The sequence below is a fragment of the Hemitrygon akajei genome, chromosome 12 (genome assembly GCF_048418815.1).
Source record: "Hemitrygon akajei chromosome 12, sHemAka1.3, whole genome shotgun sequence".
Taxonomy (NCBI): Eukaryota; Metazoa; Chordata; class Chondrichthyes; order Myliobatiformes; family Dasyatidae; genus Hemitrygon; species Hemitrygon akajei.
Genome location: NC_133135.1, coordinates 100,664,438 through 100,688,033, shown reverse-complemented (window position 1 = coordinate 100,688,033; position 23,596 = coordinate 100,664,438).

Below are 23,596 nucleotides of genomic sequence, written 5' to 3'. Positions count from 1 at the left end.
GCGTACTCTTTGTTATTTCATGGTACTGTTTTGTAACAGGGGAAAACATCACGCAGCATCCATCCAAACAAGATTTCTCAAGTTTTGCCTGCCCGGAGGCTGTCTTCCCCTTGATTAACCCCACTAGCCAAAACTGAGGGTTACAATTGTGGGGGCTCATCCGGGATTGTTTTTGTTGGATGCTGTGTGATTGCCCCGAGCACTGAACCAGTGTAGTACTGTGTGTAGTTCTGGTCTCCATACTTGAGGAAGGATATACTGGCTTTACAGGCAGTGCAGAGGAGGTTCACCAAGTTGATTCCAGGGATGAAGGGGTTAACCTAACACCTGGGACTATACTCCCTGGGGTTCAGAAGAATGAGAGGGGATCTTATAGAAGCATACAAAAAATTTTTAAAGAGATAGATAAGATAGAAGTAGGAAAGTTGTTTCCATTGGTAGGTGAGACTAGAACTAGGGGACATTGCCTCAAGATTCAGGGGAGAAGATTTAGGACGGAGATGAGGAGAAACTGTTTTTCCCAGAGAGTGGTAAATCTGTGGAATTTTCTGCCCAGTGAAGGAGTTGAGGCTTCCTCACTAAATATATTTAAGAAACAGTTAGATAGGTTTTTACATAGTAACAGGATTAAGAGTTATGGGGAAAAGGCAGGTAGATGGAGCTGAGTTTACGGACAGATCAGCCACGATCTTATTAAATGGCGGGGCAGGCTTGATGGGCCAGATGGCCTACTCCTGCTTTTATTTCTTATGTTCTAATTTCCTGGGCTATCTCCACTCTCTTTCTTGAATAAGGGAACAACATCTGCAACCCTCCAATCCTCTGGAACCTCTCCCATCCCCATTAATGATGCAAAGATCATTGTCAGAGGCTCAGCAGTCTCCTCCCTCGCCTCCCACAGTAGCCTGGGGTACATCTCATCCAGTCCCGGAGACTTATCTAACTTGATGCTTTCCAAAAGCTCCAGCACATCCTCTTTCTTAATATCTATATGCTCAAGCTTTTCAATCTGCTGTAAGTCATTCTTACAATTGCCAAGATCATTTTCAATAGCGAATACTGAAGCAAAGTATTCATTAAGTATCTCTGCTATCTCCTCCGGTTCCATACACACTTTTCCACTGTCACACTTGATTGGTCCTATTCTCTCACATCTTATCCTCTTGCTCTTCACGTAATTGTAGAATGCCTCAGGGTTTTCCTTAATCCTGCTCGCCAAGGTCCTCTCATGGCCCCTTCTGACTCTCCTAATTTTAATCTTTGGCTCCTTCCTGCCAGCCTTATAACTTTCCAGATCTCTGTCATTACCTAGCTTTTGAACCTTTTGTAAGCTTTTCTTTTCTCCTTGACTAGATTTTCATCAGCCTTTGTACACCACGGTTCCTGTACACTACCATCCTTTCCCTGTCTCATGGGAACATACCTATGCAGAACCCCACGCAAAGATCCCCTGAACATTTGCCACATTTCTGCTGTACGTTTCCATGAGAAGATCTGTTCCCAATTTATGCTTCCAAGTTCCTGCCTGATAGCTTCATATTTCCCCTTACTCCAATGAAATGTTTTAAGGAGTTTGATATGAGTTGTTCCAGGAGCACTTATCACACCATCTGGGTGACCAAGTACACTCCAGTCAGAGAGAGGTTGTGAAGACTGGCCCCTGCAGATGTGGAAGACGCTCAGAAGCAGTTGTGTAAGTTGAAGGAAGCTGGGATCATCACCAAGACCCGAAGCCCCTATGCATCTCCAATAGTAGTGGCCAGAAAGAAGAATGGGAAGGTATGGAAGTGTGTGGACTATGGTCCCTGACCAGTATATGCTCCTGAGGATCAAAGACGTGCTGGCCTGTCTGAGTGCTGCAAAGTGGTTCAGTGTGCTGGACTTGAGGAGTGGATATTACCAGATCCCCTTGAGTGAAGCTGACAAAGAAAAGATGGCATTTATATGTGCCCTGGGATTCTTCCAGTTCAAATGGATGCCCCAGAGCATACCGGGAGCCCCTGCAACCTTCCAGCGAGTCATGGAGAAGACAGTGGGGGATATGAACTTGCTTCAGGTATTGGTATATCTGGATGACCTCATTGTGTTTGGATCCACCTTGGAAGAACATGAAGCGAGGCCACTGAAGGTGCTGGGCTGCCTGAAAACTGAAGGGTTAAAACTTTCCCTGGACAAGTGCCAGTTCTGCAAGACGTCTGTCAGCTATGTTGGGCACATAGTCCCATGGATGGAGTAGCTACAGATCCAGCTAAGATAGAGGTAGTGACCACCTAGCCAATGTCCTAGAAGCACTCTGCGCTCGTTCCTCGAGTTCTGTGGTTAATATCGGAGGTTCATGAAAGGCTACGCGAAAGTGAGTCACCCTTTAAATCAGCTTCTGATTGGTTATCCTCCCTTGGGGAAGAAAGGGAGGGGGAAAAGGAGAGGAGGGTAGAGAGTATCTTAGCCCATCAGAGTGCTTTGGACTAGCGCGGGATGTGAAATGTGAAGAGGCCTTTCAGCTGCTGACCCAGGTGCTGGTGCTAGCTTTTGAAGACCCCTGCTTGCCATATGTACTACATACCGATGCCAGCCGAGGGGGCTCAGGGAATGTCCTTTATCAGGATTAGAGCACTGGGGTGAAACCTGTTGTGTTTGTCAGCCAGAGTCTGTCGCTCTCTGAGAAAAACTATCTCACACACAAGTTGGAGTTTCTGGTGTTGAAATGGGCTGTGGTGGATGAGCTGAATGACTACCTCTACGGGGCCAAGTTTGAGGTGAGGAGAGACAATAATTCCTTAACATATCCTGACCTCGGTGAAATTGGATGCCACAGGCCATCAGTGGTTGGCGGTGTTGTCAGCCTGAAGCAGGAACACTGATGCTGAGCTTGATCTGGTTTTGCGCATGAGGGGCTGAACAGGGACAAAGAGTGGGAAAGCGTTCCTTGTCCTGGGGCTGAAGGACATGCGTCAGTTTGCCTGTCCTTCAGCCCCAGGACAAGGCAGATGGACAGCAGGGACAGATTGGAGGTAGATCAATTAGGAGTTTCTGATGACGTCATTCCACAAGTTGTCTTTAACCTGACTGCTCTGAAGACAAATCAGTTGCCAGAATTGAGTTCTGGGGAAGTGGCAGCTGCTCAGCGAGATGATCTGGGCATCGGAACCATTTGGTCAGAGGTCGAAAAGGGAGGCATGGCTCAGAAGGTGAAACACGCCACAGTGCCTCCATTACTGAAAGAATGGCCCCAATTAGAACCAGATCTTATACCGGGTCACGTCACCTCCAGACAGACCTCAGCATTCTCAGCTGGTCCTGCCAGAGAAGTGGCAGAGGATTGTTTTGAAGTCACTTCATGACGATTCTGGACATTTGGGGGTTGAAAAGATCTATAGATTGCTCAGAGACCAGTTTTACTGGCCCCGGATAAAATCAGAGGTCGAAGAATACTGCAAGTCATGCATTTGATGCGTACGGCGGAAGATGCCCCCTACGCGGGAAGCTCCTTCATCCCACTTGTAGGGTGCGGGGCCCCTGGACGTAGTGTATATGGATTTGGAAGCAATAGAAACCGATGCCAGCAACACGGCAAATGTCTTACTCATCACGGACCACTACACCAGATATGCTCAGGCTTTTCCTACCAAGGACCAGAGGGCGTCTACGGTGGCAAAAGTGCTATGGGAGAAGTATTTCATTTATTATGGCCTTCCCAGGTGGATACATAGCAATCAAGGACGGGATTTCGAGAGCAGACTCATCCATGAGTTACTGGGGGAGTCGCGAAGTCGGGGACCATGCCCTATCACCCATAGGGTGATCCCCAGCCAGAGAGGTTTAATTGGACCTTGCTAGACATGCTTGGGACCCTGGAGATCAACAAGAAGAGCAAGTGGAGGCAACATATTTGGCATCTGGTTCACAGTGAAAACTGTAGCCGAAATGAGGCTACTGGGTACTCATCATATTATCTGATGTTTGGGCACGAGGCAAGGTTGCACATTGACCTTTGTTTTGGAACTGACGAGGGTGACTTACCCCGGAAGACGTATGAGAAAAGAGCTGAAAAGGGCTTATGAATTGGCTGGGGTCACAGCTGCCAAGCAGAATCAAGGGAATAAGAGGGGGTATGATCAAAAGGTGAGGTTCTCTCAACTCCTACTGTGAGACCAAGTCCTCATATGAAATTTGGGGCTACCTGGGAAGCATAAGTTGGCTGACTGCTGGGCCACTACGCCCTATGTGGCGATAATGCCAAACCTACCAGTTTTCCGGGTGAAACCAGAGGATGGGAATTGGCTTGTCAAGGTCCTCCATCAGAACCACCTTCTGCCTCTGGGACAAGAGGTGCAGACTGACCCAGAGCCCGACCTGGAGCCTACACCTAGTAAGAGGACTCTGCGGCTACACGGGGCGACTGCAGGACCAACAGCAGTAGAAGTTAGGCCTGTCCCCGCCACTGAGTCGGAGGATGAGGACCTGGAGGAGTGGTATACGCTGCCTTTTGCTAATTCCCCACTGGCTGAGGAAGAGACTCCCAACCCTTCTCCTGCTGAGTCAGGTGAACTCGGAGGAGGGGGGGCTATCAGTGGGCAGCCTGGATTGCAGCGGGACTCTGGTGTTTAGCCAAGGGACAGAGGAGTCCGGGTTGCAGCTGGCAAGAGTGATAGGCGAGGGGAAGCCTCGCCAGGTAAACCAGAAGTATCCCCAGTAGTGTCGGAACATGAAGAGGTAGGTGAGGGGGTACAGAGGTCTCACAGAATCAGGAGGCCACCAGATAGGCTGGCCTATGCAGCACTAGGGTGAAACAGAGTGTGGCCCCTATCATTTCACTGCCTTTTACACCTGGGTTGGACTTTGTGTTTTGCAGGAACATTTGGTAAATTATCTCAAAGTTATGAGGACATGACTAAATTTGGTGGGGGGAGAGTGTAACGACCTGGGAAAGGTTTCCCTGCTAATGTAATGGTTTCTCTGTAGCACAGTGTTTGGGTTACGATTAGAGATATCGGGGGCTTTGGCATGTGTGCTGGCCACGGAGGGTAGGTGTTTTTCTTTCTGGTGTGCCCGAGAGAAGGATTCGCGGGCTTTTCTGTTCGACGGAAGATGGAGAAAGAAGACGCCAGAACAAGAAAGTCGTAGACTGCAGGGCGGAGTGGACTTGGAAGGGGGTCAGGAGTCGATGCCCGGGGGATATCGATGGAGAGCGAACAGACGGGAAAACAGTGAGCTTCAACGTGTGCATTAGACTGTTTCATAACAGTAGGCCCTTTTTCTCTTTAGTTTTCTTTACTTACCCTATAGTCAAATTAAGAATTATAAAGGTCAATTGTTTAATCGCATATTGTGTACTCTTTGTTATTTCGTGGTACTGTTTTGTAATGGGAAAACATCACACAGCATCCACACAGCCTGTTCGGAGGCTGTCTTCTCCGAGATTAACACTGCTGTCCGAAGCTGAGGGCGGGCTTGAAAAGGGTTATCTTGTTAGGCCCAGTGGCTGGGTGACCCAGTTTGACTGGTTTGAACCAGTCAGTGTTGTGAAGAATAAAATAAGTCAGTTAAGGGCACAAAGTTGAAGGAGAAGGCCATAAAACAATATTGTTTGTAGCTCCGGACTACAAACGGAATCTGGATGTCAGTCAGATCTCCTTGAGCCAATGAACCTGAAATGTCAGAGATTGGTCAGATAAAGAAAAAAATATAAATGAAAAATTTTGGGAGCTCAGGTAGTGACAACTGTCCAGAAACCAGCCATTGCAGGTGAGGACAACCCACCTGGACGGGTAGAAATTAGATCAGGACACGAGGAACACCTGGCCAACGTTGACTCCTTTCTTGGGTATTACTTATAATTATAGGAAAGATGTCAACAAAATAGAGAGAGTACAGAGGAGATTTACTAGAATGTTACCTGGGTTTCAGCACCTAAGTTACAGAGAAAGGTTGAACAAGTTGGGTCTTTATTCTTTGGAGTGTAGAAGGTTGAGGGGGGACTTGATAGAAGTATTTAAAATTATCAGGGGAATAGATAGAGTTGACGTTGATGGGCTTTTTCCATTGACAGTAGGGGAGATTCAAACAAGAGGACATGAGTTGAGAGTTAGGGAGCAAAAGTTTAGGGGTAACACGAGGGGGAATTTCTTTACTCAGAGAGTGGTAGCTGTGTGGAACGAGCTTCCAGTAGAAGTGGTAGAGGCAGGTTCGATATTGTCATTTAAAGTAAAATTGGATAGGTACATGGACAGGAAAGGAATGGAAGGTTATGGGCTGAGTGCGGGTCGGTGGGACTAGGTGAGAGTAAGCGTTCGGCATGGACTAGAAGGGCCGAGATGGCCTGTTTCCGTGCTGTAATTGTTATATGGTTATACTTCTTCTATTCTTTGACTATTCATTGAGGGTCAGGGGATACTTAACAGGTGTGCACACATGTGTTCAGTTGTGTAAATTCACATGCTTGTGAACTGAGCCTAACTGATCATTATTACTAAGGGGTAAACTGTGTAGCAGGATTTTCTTTTTGGAGTGAACGAGGATGAGAGATGACTTAATAGAATGCAAATGATAAGAAACATAGATTAAGAGAGGCACAGACTTCTTCCCCAAGACAAAAATGGGTAATACGATGGGGCATAATGGAAGAAAGTATAGCAGGGATGTCGGAGGTAGGATTTTTACACAGAGGGAAGTGGATGCATGGAATGTGCTGCCACAGTTGGGGGTAGAGGGAAATACATTAGAGGCACTTAAGAAACTCTTAGATACATGGATGATCAAAAAAATGGAGGGCTATGAGGGAAGGAAGGGTTGGACTGATGTTTGAGTACGTTAAAAGGCTGGCACAGCATGGTGGGCAGAAGGGCATGTAGTGTGCAATAATGTTCTATGTTAAGGACTGAAATTCTGAGGGCAGCACCGACACACACCAGAGAGCCAGGTGTTTCTAGTAATGCTTGAGATATTTCATAAATCCGTCATGGCTACCTATCTGCTAAATCCTGTAAATCCAAATGGAGAGGCAAAGGTGTCACGTACTGGAGAAACATCCCTGACTGAGGCTTGAATCACGCAGAGCTTTTCACTGCTGAATCTGGCACTCTACACCCAGCTCCTACAGGGCAAAAGACTTCCAAGATGCAAGATCCACGATTGCACAATGACATTTCCGGTGCACAGGTGCAAAGGAGAGCAGAATCATTGTTACTCCACATCCGATGCAGCACAGAAACAGAACACAAAGAATATGAGGGGAAATTTCTTCACTCAGAGGGTGGTGAGAGTGGGGAACAAGCAACCAGAGCAAGCTCAATTTCAATGCTTAAGAGAAGTTTGGGTAGATACATGGATGGTAGGGGTTTGGAGAGCTATGTTCTTGGTACAGCTCAAAGGGAGTAAGCAGATTCAGCATGGACTAGATGGGCCAAAGGGCCTGTTTCGGCGCTAAATTTTTTATGACTATGACTCTAGAAAGCAAAATAATACAAAAGTATAATAAATATAAATGTATAAGACAATCTATATACATGGATTAATAAGGCGACACAAGGTACAGGCGAGTCTCTGCGTAAAGGTGACAGACAATAAATGACAGAGTGTAGTGGTTGGGGTGTGGAGGGGTGGGTTAGTGGTGGAGATGTTGACCAGCCTTACAGCTTGGGGAACTGCTTTTGAGTCTGGTGGTCCTGGCATTGATGCTATGCAGCCTCCTCCCTGATGGGAGTGAGACAACCAATCCACGAGCAGGGTGGGTGGGATCCTTTATGATGTCACTGGTGCCCTTCCAGCACCTACCTGTATATATGTCTTTGATGGTGGGTATACGGTTGCCAGTGAGGCGTTGGGCACTTTTAACTTCCCATTGTAGAGTCTTCCTGTACACAACAGTGCAATTTCCACACCGTACAGTGATGTCGCTTGTTAGGATGCTCATCTGGAGAAGGATGTGAATATCGATGAGCATAATCAAACATTTTTCAACCTCTTCAAAAAGAGGCATTGGTGAGCTATCCTGACTGTGTAAGCTGTGTTCTGGGACCATGGGAGGCTGTGTGCATTCTCAGGAGTTTGAAGCTGCTCACGGTTTACACTACTGTGCCACAGACAACATGAGGGATGTGCACACTAGACTTTTCAGTACTCTGAAGACCGTGAACACCAGAGGAATGCTCTGGGAAGTGCTCAGAATTTATGGCTGTCCAGATAAGCTGGTTACAATGATCAAGTTGTTTCATGTCTGGCAAAGTATCTATTGGAGGAGACGTCAGCGAAGCCTTCACCATCAACCACGGGGTAAAACAGGGATGCGTTCTTGCTCCAACTTTGTTCACACTATATCTTGCTGCAGTTTTGGAAATAATGGACCATAATTTGGACAAAGGTGTGTACATCAGGACTCGCTCAGATGGGAAATTGTTCAACCTGTCAAGACTCAAAGCCTCAACCAAATCAAGAGAGATTGTGTCAGAGAGCTTCTGTATGCAGACGACTCAGCCCTGGTTGCTACTGATGTTAATGTGATTCAAGAAATTGTAGACCGCTTCTTGTTTGCTGCCACCCTTTTTGGCCTAAGAATCAATGTCTCCAAAACCAAACTTCTGTACCAGCCTCCTCCCCTGTGCAGTCCCAGTGAGACCCAACCACCAGTCATATTGGTCAATGGGGTAGTGCTGAAATGTTCTGACTCTTTCACATACTTAGGAAGCGCTGTGACCAACACCAACTCATCAGATCTGGAAGTTGAGAGGAGAATTCAATCAGCTACAAAAGTCTTTGGTGCTTTGCAGAAGCGACTTTGGTCTCACCACAACATTAAAATGGCATCCAAGGTCAAAGTGTATAACACAGCTGTTTTACCATCTCTGCTTTATTCAACTGAAACGGTGACATTGTATCAAGAAATTGACCAAGACACAACTCAGGCATTTACGCCAAACGTTACGCATCAAGTGGCAAGAGAGGGTACCAGATGTGGAGGTGCTCAAACGTGCTGGGACAGTCAGCGCAGAATCGCTCATCACAGCTTCTCAGCTGCGTTGGACTGATCACATCACAAGAATGAGTGATGATCGTTTACCCAAAGCTGTTTTCTATGGTGAGCTACGTGAAGGAAAGAGGAAGCATGATGGTCAGAAGCTGTGCTACAAAGATGAGCTCAAGCGCCATGTGAAGAACACTGACATCAATGTCAACACCTGGGAGAAAGATGCTTTGGACAGAAGAAGTTGGCGCTGCATTGTCAAGAAGTCAATCCCTGCTATTGAGGAGAAAAGGTAGAAGGAATATGAAGCAGGTCAAGAACGCAGACATTCAGTGCTAGACCAGTCAAATCACAAATGCAACCGATGTGGGAGACAGTGCCGATCCAGTGCTGATCTAGTGGCCCATAAACGTGCCTGCAGAGACTAAACTCAGCACAGTCAACATCAAAATCAATGAACAGCCGAAGAAGACTCCAAAGACCTTCTCAAGGTCAGATGAGAAACAGATGTAACATCATCACCAGCTAATGGATTTGCCACCCCTGGATCACTTAAAATGAGGACAAAACACAATGGAAGGAGCTGAGTGCTTGAAATATCACTGACAGAAAAACACAGGGGTCATCACAAACAGTGCAAGGAGTGCCCAATATCTTAAAGCACACAACCAGAACCCTGTCTGCACCCCCCACTACAGCTGAGAAGGAGACTGCAATTCCTTCATCCACCACTCGATCACGACTACATCAGAAAGGATACAAGCCCCAGATCCCAAGAAAAGAAATTCAGCAGATGCTGAAAAACCAAAGCAACACAGACAAAATGCAGGAGGAACTCAGCAGGCCAAGAAACGTTTATGGAAAAGAGTGAACAGATAATATTTTGGGCCGAGACCCAGTACTGGGGACGGTAGGAAAAGGGAGAAGACAGAGTAAGAAGAGGGGAGAGGGGAATGAGAAGTACACGGTGACAGGTGATAGGTCTTCCTCCAGTATTTTGTATCTGCTTCCCCAGATCCCAAGAGATGGCCTGAGAAGATAATGCAATTAAAGAGACTGTCTGGTGAGATATGAAAATCTTTCCTCAAGGCTGCCAGTGATGTACGACTGAATGCACTGCAGGTTAACGGATAGTTTGATCTTTTTCAGTATGAAGATTATTTGCAAGGATATAGACAGCAGGAAGCTGATAACAAAAATGTCAAAAGGCAGTTGTGCAGACAGACGTCAGCACTGGGTGTCCCTGTGATATAATACAGGGTGATGGGAGTCGGACCGACTGTATATCCCTGAGATATAATACAGAGTGATGGGGGACGGACAGACTGGATATCCCTGAGATATAAGACAGAGTGCTGGGGACGGACAGACTGGATATCTCTGAGATATAATACAGAGTGATGGGGGACGGACAGACTGGATATCCCTGAGATATATATACAGGGTGATGGGAGTCGGACAGACTGTATATCCCTGAGATGTAATACAGACTGATGGGGGACGGACAGACTGGATATCCCTGAGATTTAATAAAGAGTGATGGGGGTCGGACAGACTGGATAACCCTGAGATATAATACAGAGTGATGGGGGACGGACAGACTGGATATCCCTGAGATATAATACAGGGTGACGGGAGTCGGACAGACTGGATAACCCTGAGATATAATACAGAGTGATGGGGGACGGACAGACTGGATATCCCTGAGATTTAATAAAGAGTGATGGGGGACGGACAGACTGGATATCCCTGAGATATAATACAGGGTGATGGGAGTCGGACAGACTGTATAACCCTGAGATATACTACAGAGTGATGGGGGACGGACAGACTGGATATCCCTGAGATTTAATAAAGAGTGATGGGGGTCGGACAGACTGGATAACCCTGAGATATAATACAGAGTGATGGGGGACGGACAGACTGGATAACCCTGAGATTTAATAAAGAGTGATGGGGGTCAGACAGACTGGATAACCCTGAGATATAATACAGAGTGATGGGGGACAGACAGACTGGATATCCCTGAGATATAATACAGAGTGATGGGGGACGGAAAGACTGGATATCCCTGAGATTTAATACAGAGTGATGGGGGTCGGACAGACTGGATAACCCTGAGATATAACACAGAGTGATGGGGGACGGACAGACTGCATATCCCTGAGATATAATACAGAGTGATGGGAGACAGACAGACTGGTTATACCTGTGATATAATGCAGAGTGATGGGAGACAGACAGACTGGTTATCTCTGAGATAAAATACAGAGTGTTGGAGGACGGACAGATTGGATATCCCTGAGATATAATACAGAGTGATGGGGAACGGAAATACTGGATATCCCTGAGATATAATACAGAGAGATGGGAGACAGACAGACTGGATATCCCTGAGATATAATACAGAGTGATGGGGGACGGACAGACTGGATATCCCTGAGATATAATACACAGTGATGAGGGACGGACAGACTGGATATCCCTGAGATATAATACAGAGTGATGGGGGACGGACAGACTGGATATCCCTGAGATATAATACAGAGTGATGGGGGACGGACAGTCTGGATACACCTTTGATGTAATACAGAGTGAAGGGAGACAGACAGTCTGGATATCCCTGAGATATAATACAGGGTGATGGGAGTCGGACAGACTGTATATCCCTGAGATATAATACAGAGTGATGGGGGACGGACAGACTGGATATCCCTGAGATATAATACAGAGTGATGGGGGACGGACCGACTGGATATCCCTGAGATATAATACAGAGTGATGGGGGACGGACAGTCTGGATACACCTTTGATGTAATACAGAGTGATGGGAGACAGACAGTCTGGATATCCCTGAGATATAATACAGAGTGATGGGGGACGGACAGACTGGATATGCCTGAGACATAATACAGAATGATGGGGGACGGACATACTGGATATCCCTGAGATATAATACATTGTGATGGGGGACAGACAGTCTGGATATCCCTGAGATATAATACAGAGTGATGGGGGACGGACAGTCTGGATATCCCTGAGATATAATACAGAGTGATGAGGGAAGGACAGACTGGATATCTCTGAGATAAAATACAGAGTGATGGGGGACGGACAGACTAGATATCCCTGAGATTTAATACAGAGTGATGGGGGTCGGACAGACTGGATAACCCAGAGATATAAAACAGAGTGAAGGGAGTCGGACAGACTGGATATCCCTGAGATATAATACAGAGTGATGAGGGACGGACAGACTGCATATACCTGTGATATAATACAGAGTGATGGGAGACAGACAAACTGGATATCTCTGAGATAAAATACAGAGAGATGGGGGACGGACAGATTGGATATCCGTGAGATATAATACAGAGTGATGGGGGACGGACAGACGGGAAATCCCTGAGATATAGTACAGAGTGATGGGAGACAGACAGAATGGATATCTCTGAGATATAATACAGAGTGATGGGGGACAGACAGACTGGATAATCCTGAGATATAATACAGAGTGATGGGGGACGGACAGACTGCATATCCCTGAGATATAATACAGAGTGATGGGAGAAAGACAGACTGGTTATACCTGTGATATAATGCAGAGTGATGGGAGACAGACAGACTGGTTATCTCTGAGATAAAATACAGATTGATGGAGGACGGACAGATTGGATATCCCTGAGATATAATACAGAATGATGGGGAACGGAAATACTGGATATCCCTGAGATATAATACAGAGAGATGGGAGACAGACAGACTGGATATCCCTGAGATATAATACAGAGTGATGGGGGACGGACTGACTGGATATCCCTGAGATATAATACAGAGTGATGGGGGACGGACAGACTGGATATCCCTGAGATATAATACAGAGTGATGGGGGACGGACAGTCTGGATACACCTTTGATGTAATACAGAGTGAAGGGAGACAGACAGTCTGGATATCCCTGAGATATAATACAGGGTGATGGGAGTCGGACACACTGTATATCCCTGAGATATAATACAGAGTGATGGGGGACGGACAGACTGGATATCCCTGAGATATAATACAGAGTGATGGGGGACGGACCGACTGGATATCCCTGAGATATAATACAGAGTGATGGGGGACGGACAGTCTGGATACACCTTTGATGTAATACAGAGTGATGGGAGACAGACAGTCTGGATATCCCTGAGATATAATACAGAGTGATGGGGGACGGACAGACTGGATATGCCTGAGACATAATACAGAGTGATGGGGGACGGACATACTGGATATCCCTGAGATATAATACATTGTGATGGGGGACAGACAGTCTGGATATCCCTGAGATATAATACAGAGTGATGGGGGACGGACAGTCTGGATATCCCTGAGATATAATACAGAGTGATGAGGGAAGGACAGACTGGATATCCCTGAGATTTAATACAGAGTGATGGGGGTCGGACAGACTGGATAACCCAGAGATATAAAACAGAGTGAAGGGAGTCGGACAGACTGGATATCCCTGAGATATAATACAGAGTGATGAGGGACGGACAGACTGCATATACCTGTGATATAATACAGAGTCATGGGAGACAGACAAACTGGATATCTCTGAGATAAAATACAGAGTGATGGGGGACGGACAGATTGGATATCCGTGAGATATAATACAGAGTGATGGGGGACGGACAGACGGGAAATCCCTGAGATATAGTACAGAGTGATGGGAGACAGACAGAATGGATATCTCTGAGATATAATACAGAGTGATGGGGGACAGACAGACTGGATAATCCTGAGATATAATACAGAGTGATGGGGAACGGACAGACTGCATATCCCTGAGATATAATACAGAGTGATGGGAGACAGACAGACTGGTTATACCTGTGATATAATGCAGAGTGATGGGAGACAGACAGACTGGTTATCTCTGAGATAAAATACAGAGTGATGGAGGACGGACAGATTGGATATCCCTGAGATATAATACAGAATGATGGGGAACGGAAATACTGGATATCCCTGAGATATAATACAGAGAGATGGGAGACAGACAGACTGGATATCCCTGAGATATAATACAGAGTGATGGGGGACGGACTGACTGGATATCCCTGAGATATAATACAGAGTGAAGGGGGACGGTCAGACTGGATATCCATGAGATATAATACAGAGTGATGGGGGACGGACAGTCTGGATACACCTTTGATGTAATACAGAGTGATGGGAGACAGACAGACTGGATATCTCTGAGATATAATACAGAGTGATAGGGGACGGACAGACTGGATATCTCTGAGATATAATACAGAGTAATAGGGGACGGACAGACTGGATATCCCTGAGATATAATACAGGGTGATGGGAGTCGGACAGACTGTATATCCCTGAGATATAATACAGAGTGATGGGGGACGGACAGACTGGATATCCCTGAGATATAATACAGAGTGATGGGGGACGGACAGACTGGATATCCCTGAGATATAATACAGAGTGATGGGGGACGGACAGTCTGGATACACCTTTGATGTAATACAGAGTGATGGGAGACAGACAGTCTGGATATCCCTGACATATAATACAGAGTGATGGGGGACGGACAGACTGGATATGCCTGAGACATAATACAGAGTGATGGGGGACGGACATACTGGATATCCCTGAGATATAATACATTGTGATGGGGGACAGACAGTCTGGATATCCCTGAGATATAATACAGAGTGATGGGGGACGGACAGTCTGGATATCCCTGAGATATAATACAGAGTGATGAGGGAAGGACAGACTGGATATCTCTGAGATAAAATACAGAGTGATGGGGGACGGAAAGACTGGATATCCCTGAGATATAATACAGAGTGATGGGAGACAGACAAACTGGATATCTCTGAGATAAAATACAGAGTGATGGGGGACGGACAGATTGGATATCCGTGAGATATAATACAGAGTGATGGGGGACGGACAGACGGGAAATCCCTGAGATATAGTACAGAGTGATGGGAGACAGACAGAATTGATATCTCTGAGATATAATACAGAGTGATGGGGGACAGACAGACTGGATAACCCTGACATATAATACAGAGTGATGGGGGACGGACAGACTGCATATCCCTGAGATATAATACAGAGTGATGGGAGACAGACAGACTGGTTATGCCTGTGATATAATGCAGAGTGATGGGAGACAGACAGACTGGTTATCTCTGAGATAAAATACAGAGTGATGGAGGACGGACAGATTGGATATACCTGAGATATAATACAGAATGATGGGGAACGGAAATACTGGATATCCCTGAGATATAATACAGAGAGATGGGAGACAGACAGACTGGATATCCCTGAGATATAATACAGAGTGATGGGGGACGGACAGACTGGATATGCCTGAGACATAATACAGAGCGATGGGAGTCAGACAGACTAGATATCCCTGAGATATAATACAGAGTAATGAGGGACTAACAGACTGGTTATTCCTGTGATGTAATACAGAGTGATGGGTGACAGACAGACTGGATATCTCTGTGAAAAAATACAGAGTGATGGGGGACGGACAGATTGGATATCCCTGAGATATAATACAGAGTGATGGGGGACTAACAGACTGGTTATTCCTGTGATGTAATACAGAGTGATGGGAGACAGACAGACTGGATATCTCTGAGAAAAAATACAGAGTGATGGGGGACGGACAGATTGGATATCCGTGAGATATAATTCAGAGTGATGGGGGACGGACAGACTGGATATCCCTGACATATAATACAGAGTGTTGGGGGACGGACAGACTGCATAAACCTGAGATATAGTACAGAGTGATGGGAGACAGACAGACTGGATATATCTGAGATATAATACAGAGTGATGGGGAACGGAAATACTGGATATCCCTGAGATATAATACCGAGAGATGGGAGACAGACAGACTGGATATCCCTGAGATATAATACAGAGTGATGGGGGACGGACAGACTGGATATCCCTGAGATATAATACACAGTGATGGGGGACGGACAGACTGGATATCCCTGAGATATAATACAGGGTGATTGGAGTCGGACAGACTGTATAACCCAGAGATATACTACAGAGCGATGGGGGACGGACAGACTGGATATCCCTGAGATTTAATAAAGAGTGATGGGGGTCGGACAGACTGGATAACCCTGAGATATAATACACAGTGATGGGGGACGGACAGACTGGATATCCCTGAGATTTAATAAAGACTGATGGGGGTCGGACAGACTGGATAACCCTGAGATATAATACAGAGTGATGGGGGACGGACAGACTGGATATCCCTGAGATATAATACAGAGTGATGGGGGACGGACAGACTGGATATCCCTGAGATTTAATAAAGAGTGATGAGGGTTGGACAGACTGGATAACCCTGAGATATAATACAGAGTGATGGGGGACGGAAAGACTGGATATCCCTGAGATTTAATACAGAGTGATGGGGGTCGGACAGACTGGATAACCCTGAGATATAATACAGAGTGATGGGGGACGGACAGACTGCATATCCCTGAGATATAATACAGAGTGATGGGAGACAGACAGACTGGTTATACCTGTGATATAATGCAGAGTGATGGGAGACAGACAGACTGGTTATCTCTGAGATAAAATACAGAGTGATGGAGGACGGACAGATTGGATATCCCTGAGATATAATACAGAGTGATGGGGAACGGAAATACTGGATATCCCTGAGATATAATACAGAGTGATGGGAGACAGACAAACTGGATATCTCTGAGATAAAATACAGAGTGATGGGGGACGGACAGATTGGATATCCGTGAGATATAATACAGAGTGATGGGGGACGGACAGACGGGAAATCCCTGAGATATAGTACAGAGTGATGGGAGACAGACAGAATTGATATCTCTGAGATATAATACAGAGTGATGGGGGACAGACAGACTGGATAACCCTGACATATAATACAGAGTGATGGGGGACGGACAGACTGCATATCCCTGAGATATAATACAGAGTGATGGGAGACAGACAGACTGGTTATGCCTGTGATATAATGCAGAGTGATGGGAGACAGACAGACTGGTTATCTCTGAGATAAAATACAGAGTGATGGAGGACGGACAGATTGGATATACCTGAGATATAATACAGAATGATGGGGAACGGAAATACTGGATATCCCTGAGATATAATACAGAGAGATGGGAGACAGACAGACTGGATATCCCTGAGATATAATACAGAGTGATGGGGGACGGACAGACTGGATATGCCTGAGACATAATACAGAGCGATGGGAGTCAGACAGACTAGATATCCCTGAGATATAATACAGAGTAATGAGGGACTAACAGACTGGTTATTCCTGTGATGTAATACAGAGTGATGGGAGACAGACAGACTGGATATCTCTGTGAAAAAATACAGAGTGATGGGGGACGGACAGATTGGATATCCCTGAGATATAATACAGAGTGATGGGGGACTAACAGACTGGTTATTCCTGTGATGTAATACAGAGTGATGGGAGACAGACAGACTGGATATCTCTGAGAAAAAATACAGAGTGATGGGGGACGGACAGATTGGATATCCGTGAGATATAATTCAGAGTGATGGGGGACGGACAGACTGGATATCCCTGACATATAATACAGAGTGTTGGGGGACGGACAGACTGCATAAACCTGAGATATAGTACAGAGTGATGGGAGACAGACAGACTGGATATATCTGAGATATAATACAGAGTGATGGGGAACGGAAATACTGGATATCCCTGAGATATAATACCGAGAGATGGGAGACAGACAGACTGGATATCCCTGAGATATAATACAGAGTAATGGGGGACGGACAGACTGGATATCCCTGAGATATAATACACAGTGATGGGGGACGGACAGACTGGATATCCCTGAGATATAATACAGGGTGATGGGAGTCGGACAGACTGTATAACCCAGAGATATACTACAGAGCGATGGGGGACGGACAGACTGGATATCCCTGAGATTTAATAAAGAGTGATGGGGGTCGGACAGACTGGATAACCCTGAGATATAATACACAGTGATGGGGGACGGACAGACTGGATATCCCTGAGATTTAATAAAGACTGATGGGGGTCGGACAGACTGGATAACCCTGAGATATAATACAGAGTGATGGGGGACGGACAGACTGGATATCCCTGAGATATAATACAGAGTGATGGGGGACGGACAGACTGGATATCCCTGAGATTTAATAAAGAGTGATGAGGGTTGGACAGACTGGATAACCCTGAGATATAATACAGAGTGATGGGGGACGGAAAGACTGGATATCCCTGAGATTTAATACAGAGTGATGGGGGTCGGACAGACTGGATAACCCTGAGATATAATACAGAGTGATGGGGGACGGACAGACTGCATATCCCTGAGATATAATACAGAGTGATGGGAGACAGACAGACTGGTTATATCTGTGATATAATGCAGAGTGATGGGAGACAGACAGACTGGTTATCTCTGAGATAAAATACAGAGTGATGGAGGACGGACAGATTGGATATCCCTGAGATATAATACAGAGTGATGGGGAACGGAAATACTGGATATTCCTGAGATATAATACAGAGAGATGGGAGACAGACAGACGGGATATACCTGAGATATAATACAGAGTGATGGGGGACGGACTGATTGGATATCCCTGAGATATAATACAGAGTGATGGGGGACGGACAGACTGGATATCCCTGAGATATAATACAGAGTGATGGGGGACGGACAGTCTGGATACACCTTTGATGTAATACAGAGTGATGGGAGACAGACAGACTGGATATCTCTGAGATATAATACAGAGTGATAGGGGACGGACAGACTGGATATCCCTGAGATATAATACAGAGTGATGGGGGAGGAAAGACTGGATATGCCTGAGACATAATACAGAGTGATGGGGGACGGACATACTGGAAATCCCTGAGATATAATACATTGTGATGGGGGACAGACAGTCTGGATACCCCTGAGATATAATACAGAGTGATGGGGGACGGACAGTCTGGATATCCCTGAGATATAATACAGAGTGATGAGGGAAGGACAGACTGGATATCTCTGAGATAAAATACAGAGTGATGGGGGACAGAAAGACTGGATATCCCTGAGATATAATACAGAGTGATGGGGGACGGACAGACTGGATATCCCTGAGATTTAATACAGAGTGATGGGGGTCGGACAGACTGGATAACCCAGAGATATAAAACAGAGTGAAGGGAGTCGGACAGACTGGATATCCCTGAGATATAATACAGAGTGATGAGGGACGGACAGACTGGATATCCCTGAGATATAATACAGAGTGACGGGGGACTGACAGACTGGTTATACCTGTGATATAATACAGAGTGATGGGAGACAGACAAACTGGATATCTCTGAGATAAAATACAGAGTGATGGGGGACGGACAGATTGGATATCCGTGGGATATAATACAGAGTGATGGGGGACGGACAGACGGGAAATCCCTGAGATATAGTACAGAGTGATGGGAGACAGACAGAATGGATATCTCTGAGATATAATACAGAGTGATGGGGGACGGACAGACTGGATATCCCTGAGATATAATACAGGGTGATGGGAGTCGGACAGACTGTATATCCCTGAGATATAATACAGAGTGATGGGGGACGGACAGACTGGATATCCCTGAGATTTAATAAAGAGTGATGGGGGTCGGACAGACTGGATAACCCTGAGATATAATACAGACTGATGGGGGACGGACAGACTGGATATCCCTGAGATATAATACAGGGTGACGGGAGTCGGACAGACTGGATAACCCTGAGATATAATACAGAGTGATGGGGGACGGACAGACTGGATATCCCTGAGATTTAATAAAGAGTGATGGGGGACGGACAGACTGGATATCCCTGAGATATAATACAGGGTGATGGGAGTCGGACAGACTGTATAACCCTGAGATATACTACAGAGTGATGGGGGACGGACAGACTGGATATCCCTGAGATTTAATAAAGAGTGATGGGGGTCGGACAGACTGGATAACCCTGAGATATAATACAGAGTGATGGGGGACGGACAGACTGAATATCCCTGAGATTTAATAAAGAGTGATGGGGGTCAGACAGACTGGATAACCCTGAGATATAATACAGAGTGATGGGGGACAGACAGACTGGATATCCCTGAGATATAATACAGAGTGATGGGGGACGGAAAGACTGGATATCCCTGAGATTTAATACAGAGTGATGGGGGTCGGACAGACTGGATAACCCTGAGATATAACACAGAGTGATGGGGGACGGATAGACCGCATATCCCTGAGATATAATACAGAGTGATGGGAGACAGACAGACTGGTTATACCGTTGATATAATGCAGAGTGATGGGAGACAGACAGACTGGTTATCTCTGAGATAAAATACAGAGTGATGGAGGACGGACAGATTGGATATCCCTGAGATATAATACAGAGTGATGGGGAACGGAAATACTGGATATGCCTGAGATATAATACAGAGAGATGGGAGACAGACAGACTAGATATCCCTGAGATATAATACAGAGTGATGGGGGACGGACAGACTGGATATCCCTGAGATATAATACACAGTGATGAGGGACGGACAGACTGGATATCCCTGAGATATAATACAGAGTGATGGGGGACGGACAGACTGGATATCCCTGAGATATAATACAGAGTGATGGGGGACGGACAGTCTGGATACACCTTTGATGTAATACAGAGTGATGGGAGACAGACAGTCTGGATATCCCTGAGATATAATACAGGGTGATGGGAGTCGGACAGACTGTATATCCCTGAGATATAATACAGAGTGATGGGGGACGGACAGACTGGATATCCCTGAGATATAATACAGAGTGATGGGGGACGGACCGACTGGATATCCCTGAGATATAATACAGAGTGATGGGGGACGGACAGTCTGGATACACCTTTGATGTAATACAGAGTGATGGGAGACAGACAGTCTGGATATCCCTGAGATAAAATACAGAGTGATGGGGGACGGACAGACTGGATATGCCTGAGACATAATACAGAGTGATGGGGGACGGACATACTGGATATCCCTGAGATATAATACATTGTGATGGGGGACAGACAGTCTGGATATCCCTGAGATATAATACAGAGTGTTGGGGGACGGACAGTCTGGATATCCCTGAGATATAATACAGAGTGATGAGGGAAGGACAGACTGGATATCTCTGAGATAAAATACAGAGTGATGGGGGACGGAAAGACTGGATATCCCTGAGATATAATACAGAGTGATGGGGGACGGACACTCTAGATATCCCTGAGATTTAATACAGAGTGATGGGGGTCGGACAGACTGGATAACCCAGACATATAAAACAGAGTGAAGGGAGTCGGACAGACTGGATATCCCTGAGATATAATACAGAGTGATGAGGGACGGACAGACTGCATATACCTGTGATATAATACAGAGTGATGGGAGACAGACAAACTGGATATCTCTGAGATAAAATACAGAGTGATGGGGGACGGACAGATTGGATATCCGTGAGATATAATACAGAGTGATGGGGGACGGACAGACGGGAAATCCCTGAGATATAGTACAGAGTGATGGGAGACAGACAGAATGGATATCTCTGAGATATAATACAGAGTGATGGGGGACAGACAGACTGGATAACCCTGAGATATAATACAGAGTGATGGGGGACGGACAGTCTGGATACACCTTTGATGTAATACAGAGTGATGGGAGACAGACAGTCTGGATATCCCTGACATATAATACAGAGTGATGGGGGACGGACAGACTGGATATGCCTGAGACATAATACAGAGTGATGGGGGACGGACATACTGGATATCCCTGAGATATAATACATTGTGATGGGGTACAGACAGTCTGGATATCCCTGAGATATAATACAGAGTGATGGGGGACGGACAGTCTGGATATCCCTGAGATATAATACAGAGTGATGAGGGAAGGACAGACTGGATATCTCTGAGATAAAATACAGCGTGATGGGGGACGGAAAGACTGGATATCCCTGAGATATAATACAGAGTGATGGGGGACGGACAGACTAGATATCCCTGAGATTTAATACAGAGTGATGGGGGTCGGACAGACTGGATAACCCAGAGATATAAAACAGAGTGAAGGGAGTCGGACAGACTGGATATCCCTGAGATATAATACAGAGTGATGAGGGACGGACAGACTGCATATACCTGTGATATAATACAGAGTGATGGGAGATAGACAAACTGGATATCTCTGAGATAAAATACAGAGTGATGGGGGACGGACAGATTGGATATCCGTGAGATATAATACAGAGTGATGGGGGACGGACAGACGGGAAATCCCTGAGATATAGTACAGAGTGATGGGAGACAGACAGAATTGATATCTCTGAGATATAATACAGAGTGATGGGGGACAGACAGACTGGATAACCCTGAGATATAATACAGAGTGATGGGGGACGGACAGACTGCATATCCCTGAGATATAATACAGAGTGATGGGAGACAGACAGACTGGTTATACCTGTGATATAATGCAGAGTGATGGGAGACAGACAGACTGGTTATCTCTGAGATAAAATACAGAGTGAAGGAGGACGGACAGATTGGATATACCTGAGAGATAATACAGAATGATGGGGAACGGAAATACTGGATATCCCTGAGATATAATACAGAGAGATGGGAGACAGACAGACTGGATATCCCTGAGATATAATACAGAGTGATGGGGGACGGACAGACTGGATATGCCTGAGACATAATACAGAGCGATGGGAGTCAGACAGACTAGATATCCCTGAGATATAATACAGAGTAATGAGGGACTAACAGACTGGTTATTCCTGTGATGTAATACAGAGTGATGGGAGACAGACAGACTGGATATCTCTGTGAAAAAATACAGAGTGATGGGGGACGGACAGATTGGATATCCCTGAGATATAATACAGAGTGATGGGGGACTAACAGACTGGTTATTCCTGTGATGTAATACAGAGTGATGGGAGACAGACAGACTGGATATCTCTGAGAAAAAATACAGAGTGATGGGGGACGGACAGATTGGATATCCGTGAGATATAATTCAGAGTGATGGGGGACGGACAGACTGGATATCCCTGACATATAATACAGAGTGTTGGGGGACGGACAGACTGCATAAACCTGAGATATAGTACAGAGTGATGGGAGACAGACAGACTGGATATATCTGAGATATAATACAGAGTGATGGGGAACGGAAATACTGGATATCCCTGAGATATAATACCGAGAGATGGGAGACAGACAGACTGGATATCCCTGAGATATAATACAGAGTGATGGGGGACGGACAGACTGGATATCCCTGAGATATAATACACAGTGATGGGGGACGGACAGACTGGATATCCCTGAGATATAATACAGGGTGATGGGAGTCGGACAGACTGTATAACCCAGAGATATACTACAGAGTGATGGGGGACAGACAGACTGGATATCCCTGAGATTTAATAAAGAGTGATGGGGGTCGGACAGACTGGATAACCCTGAGATAT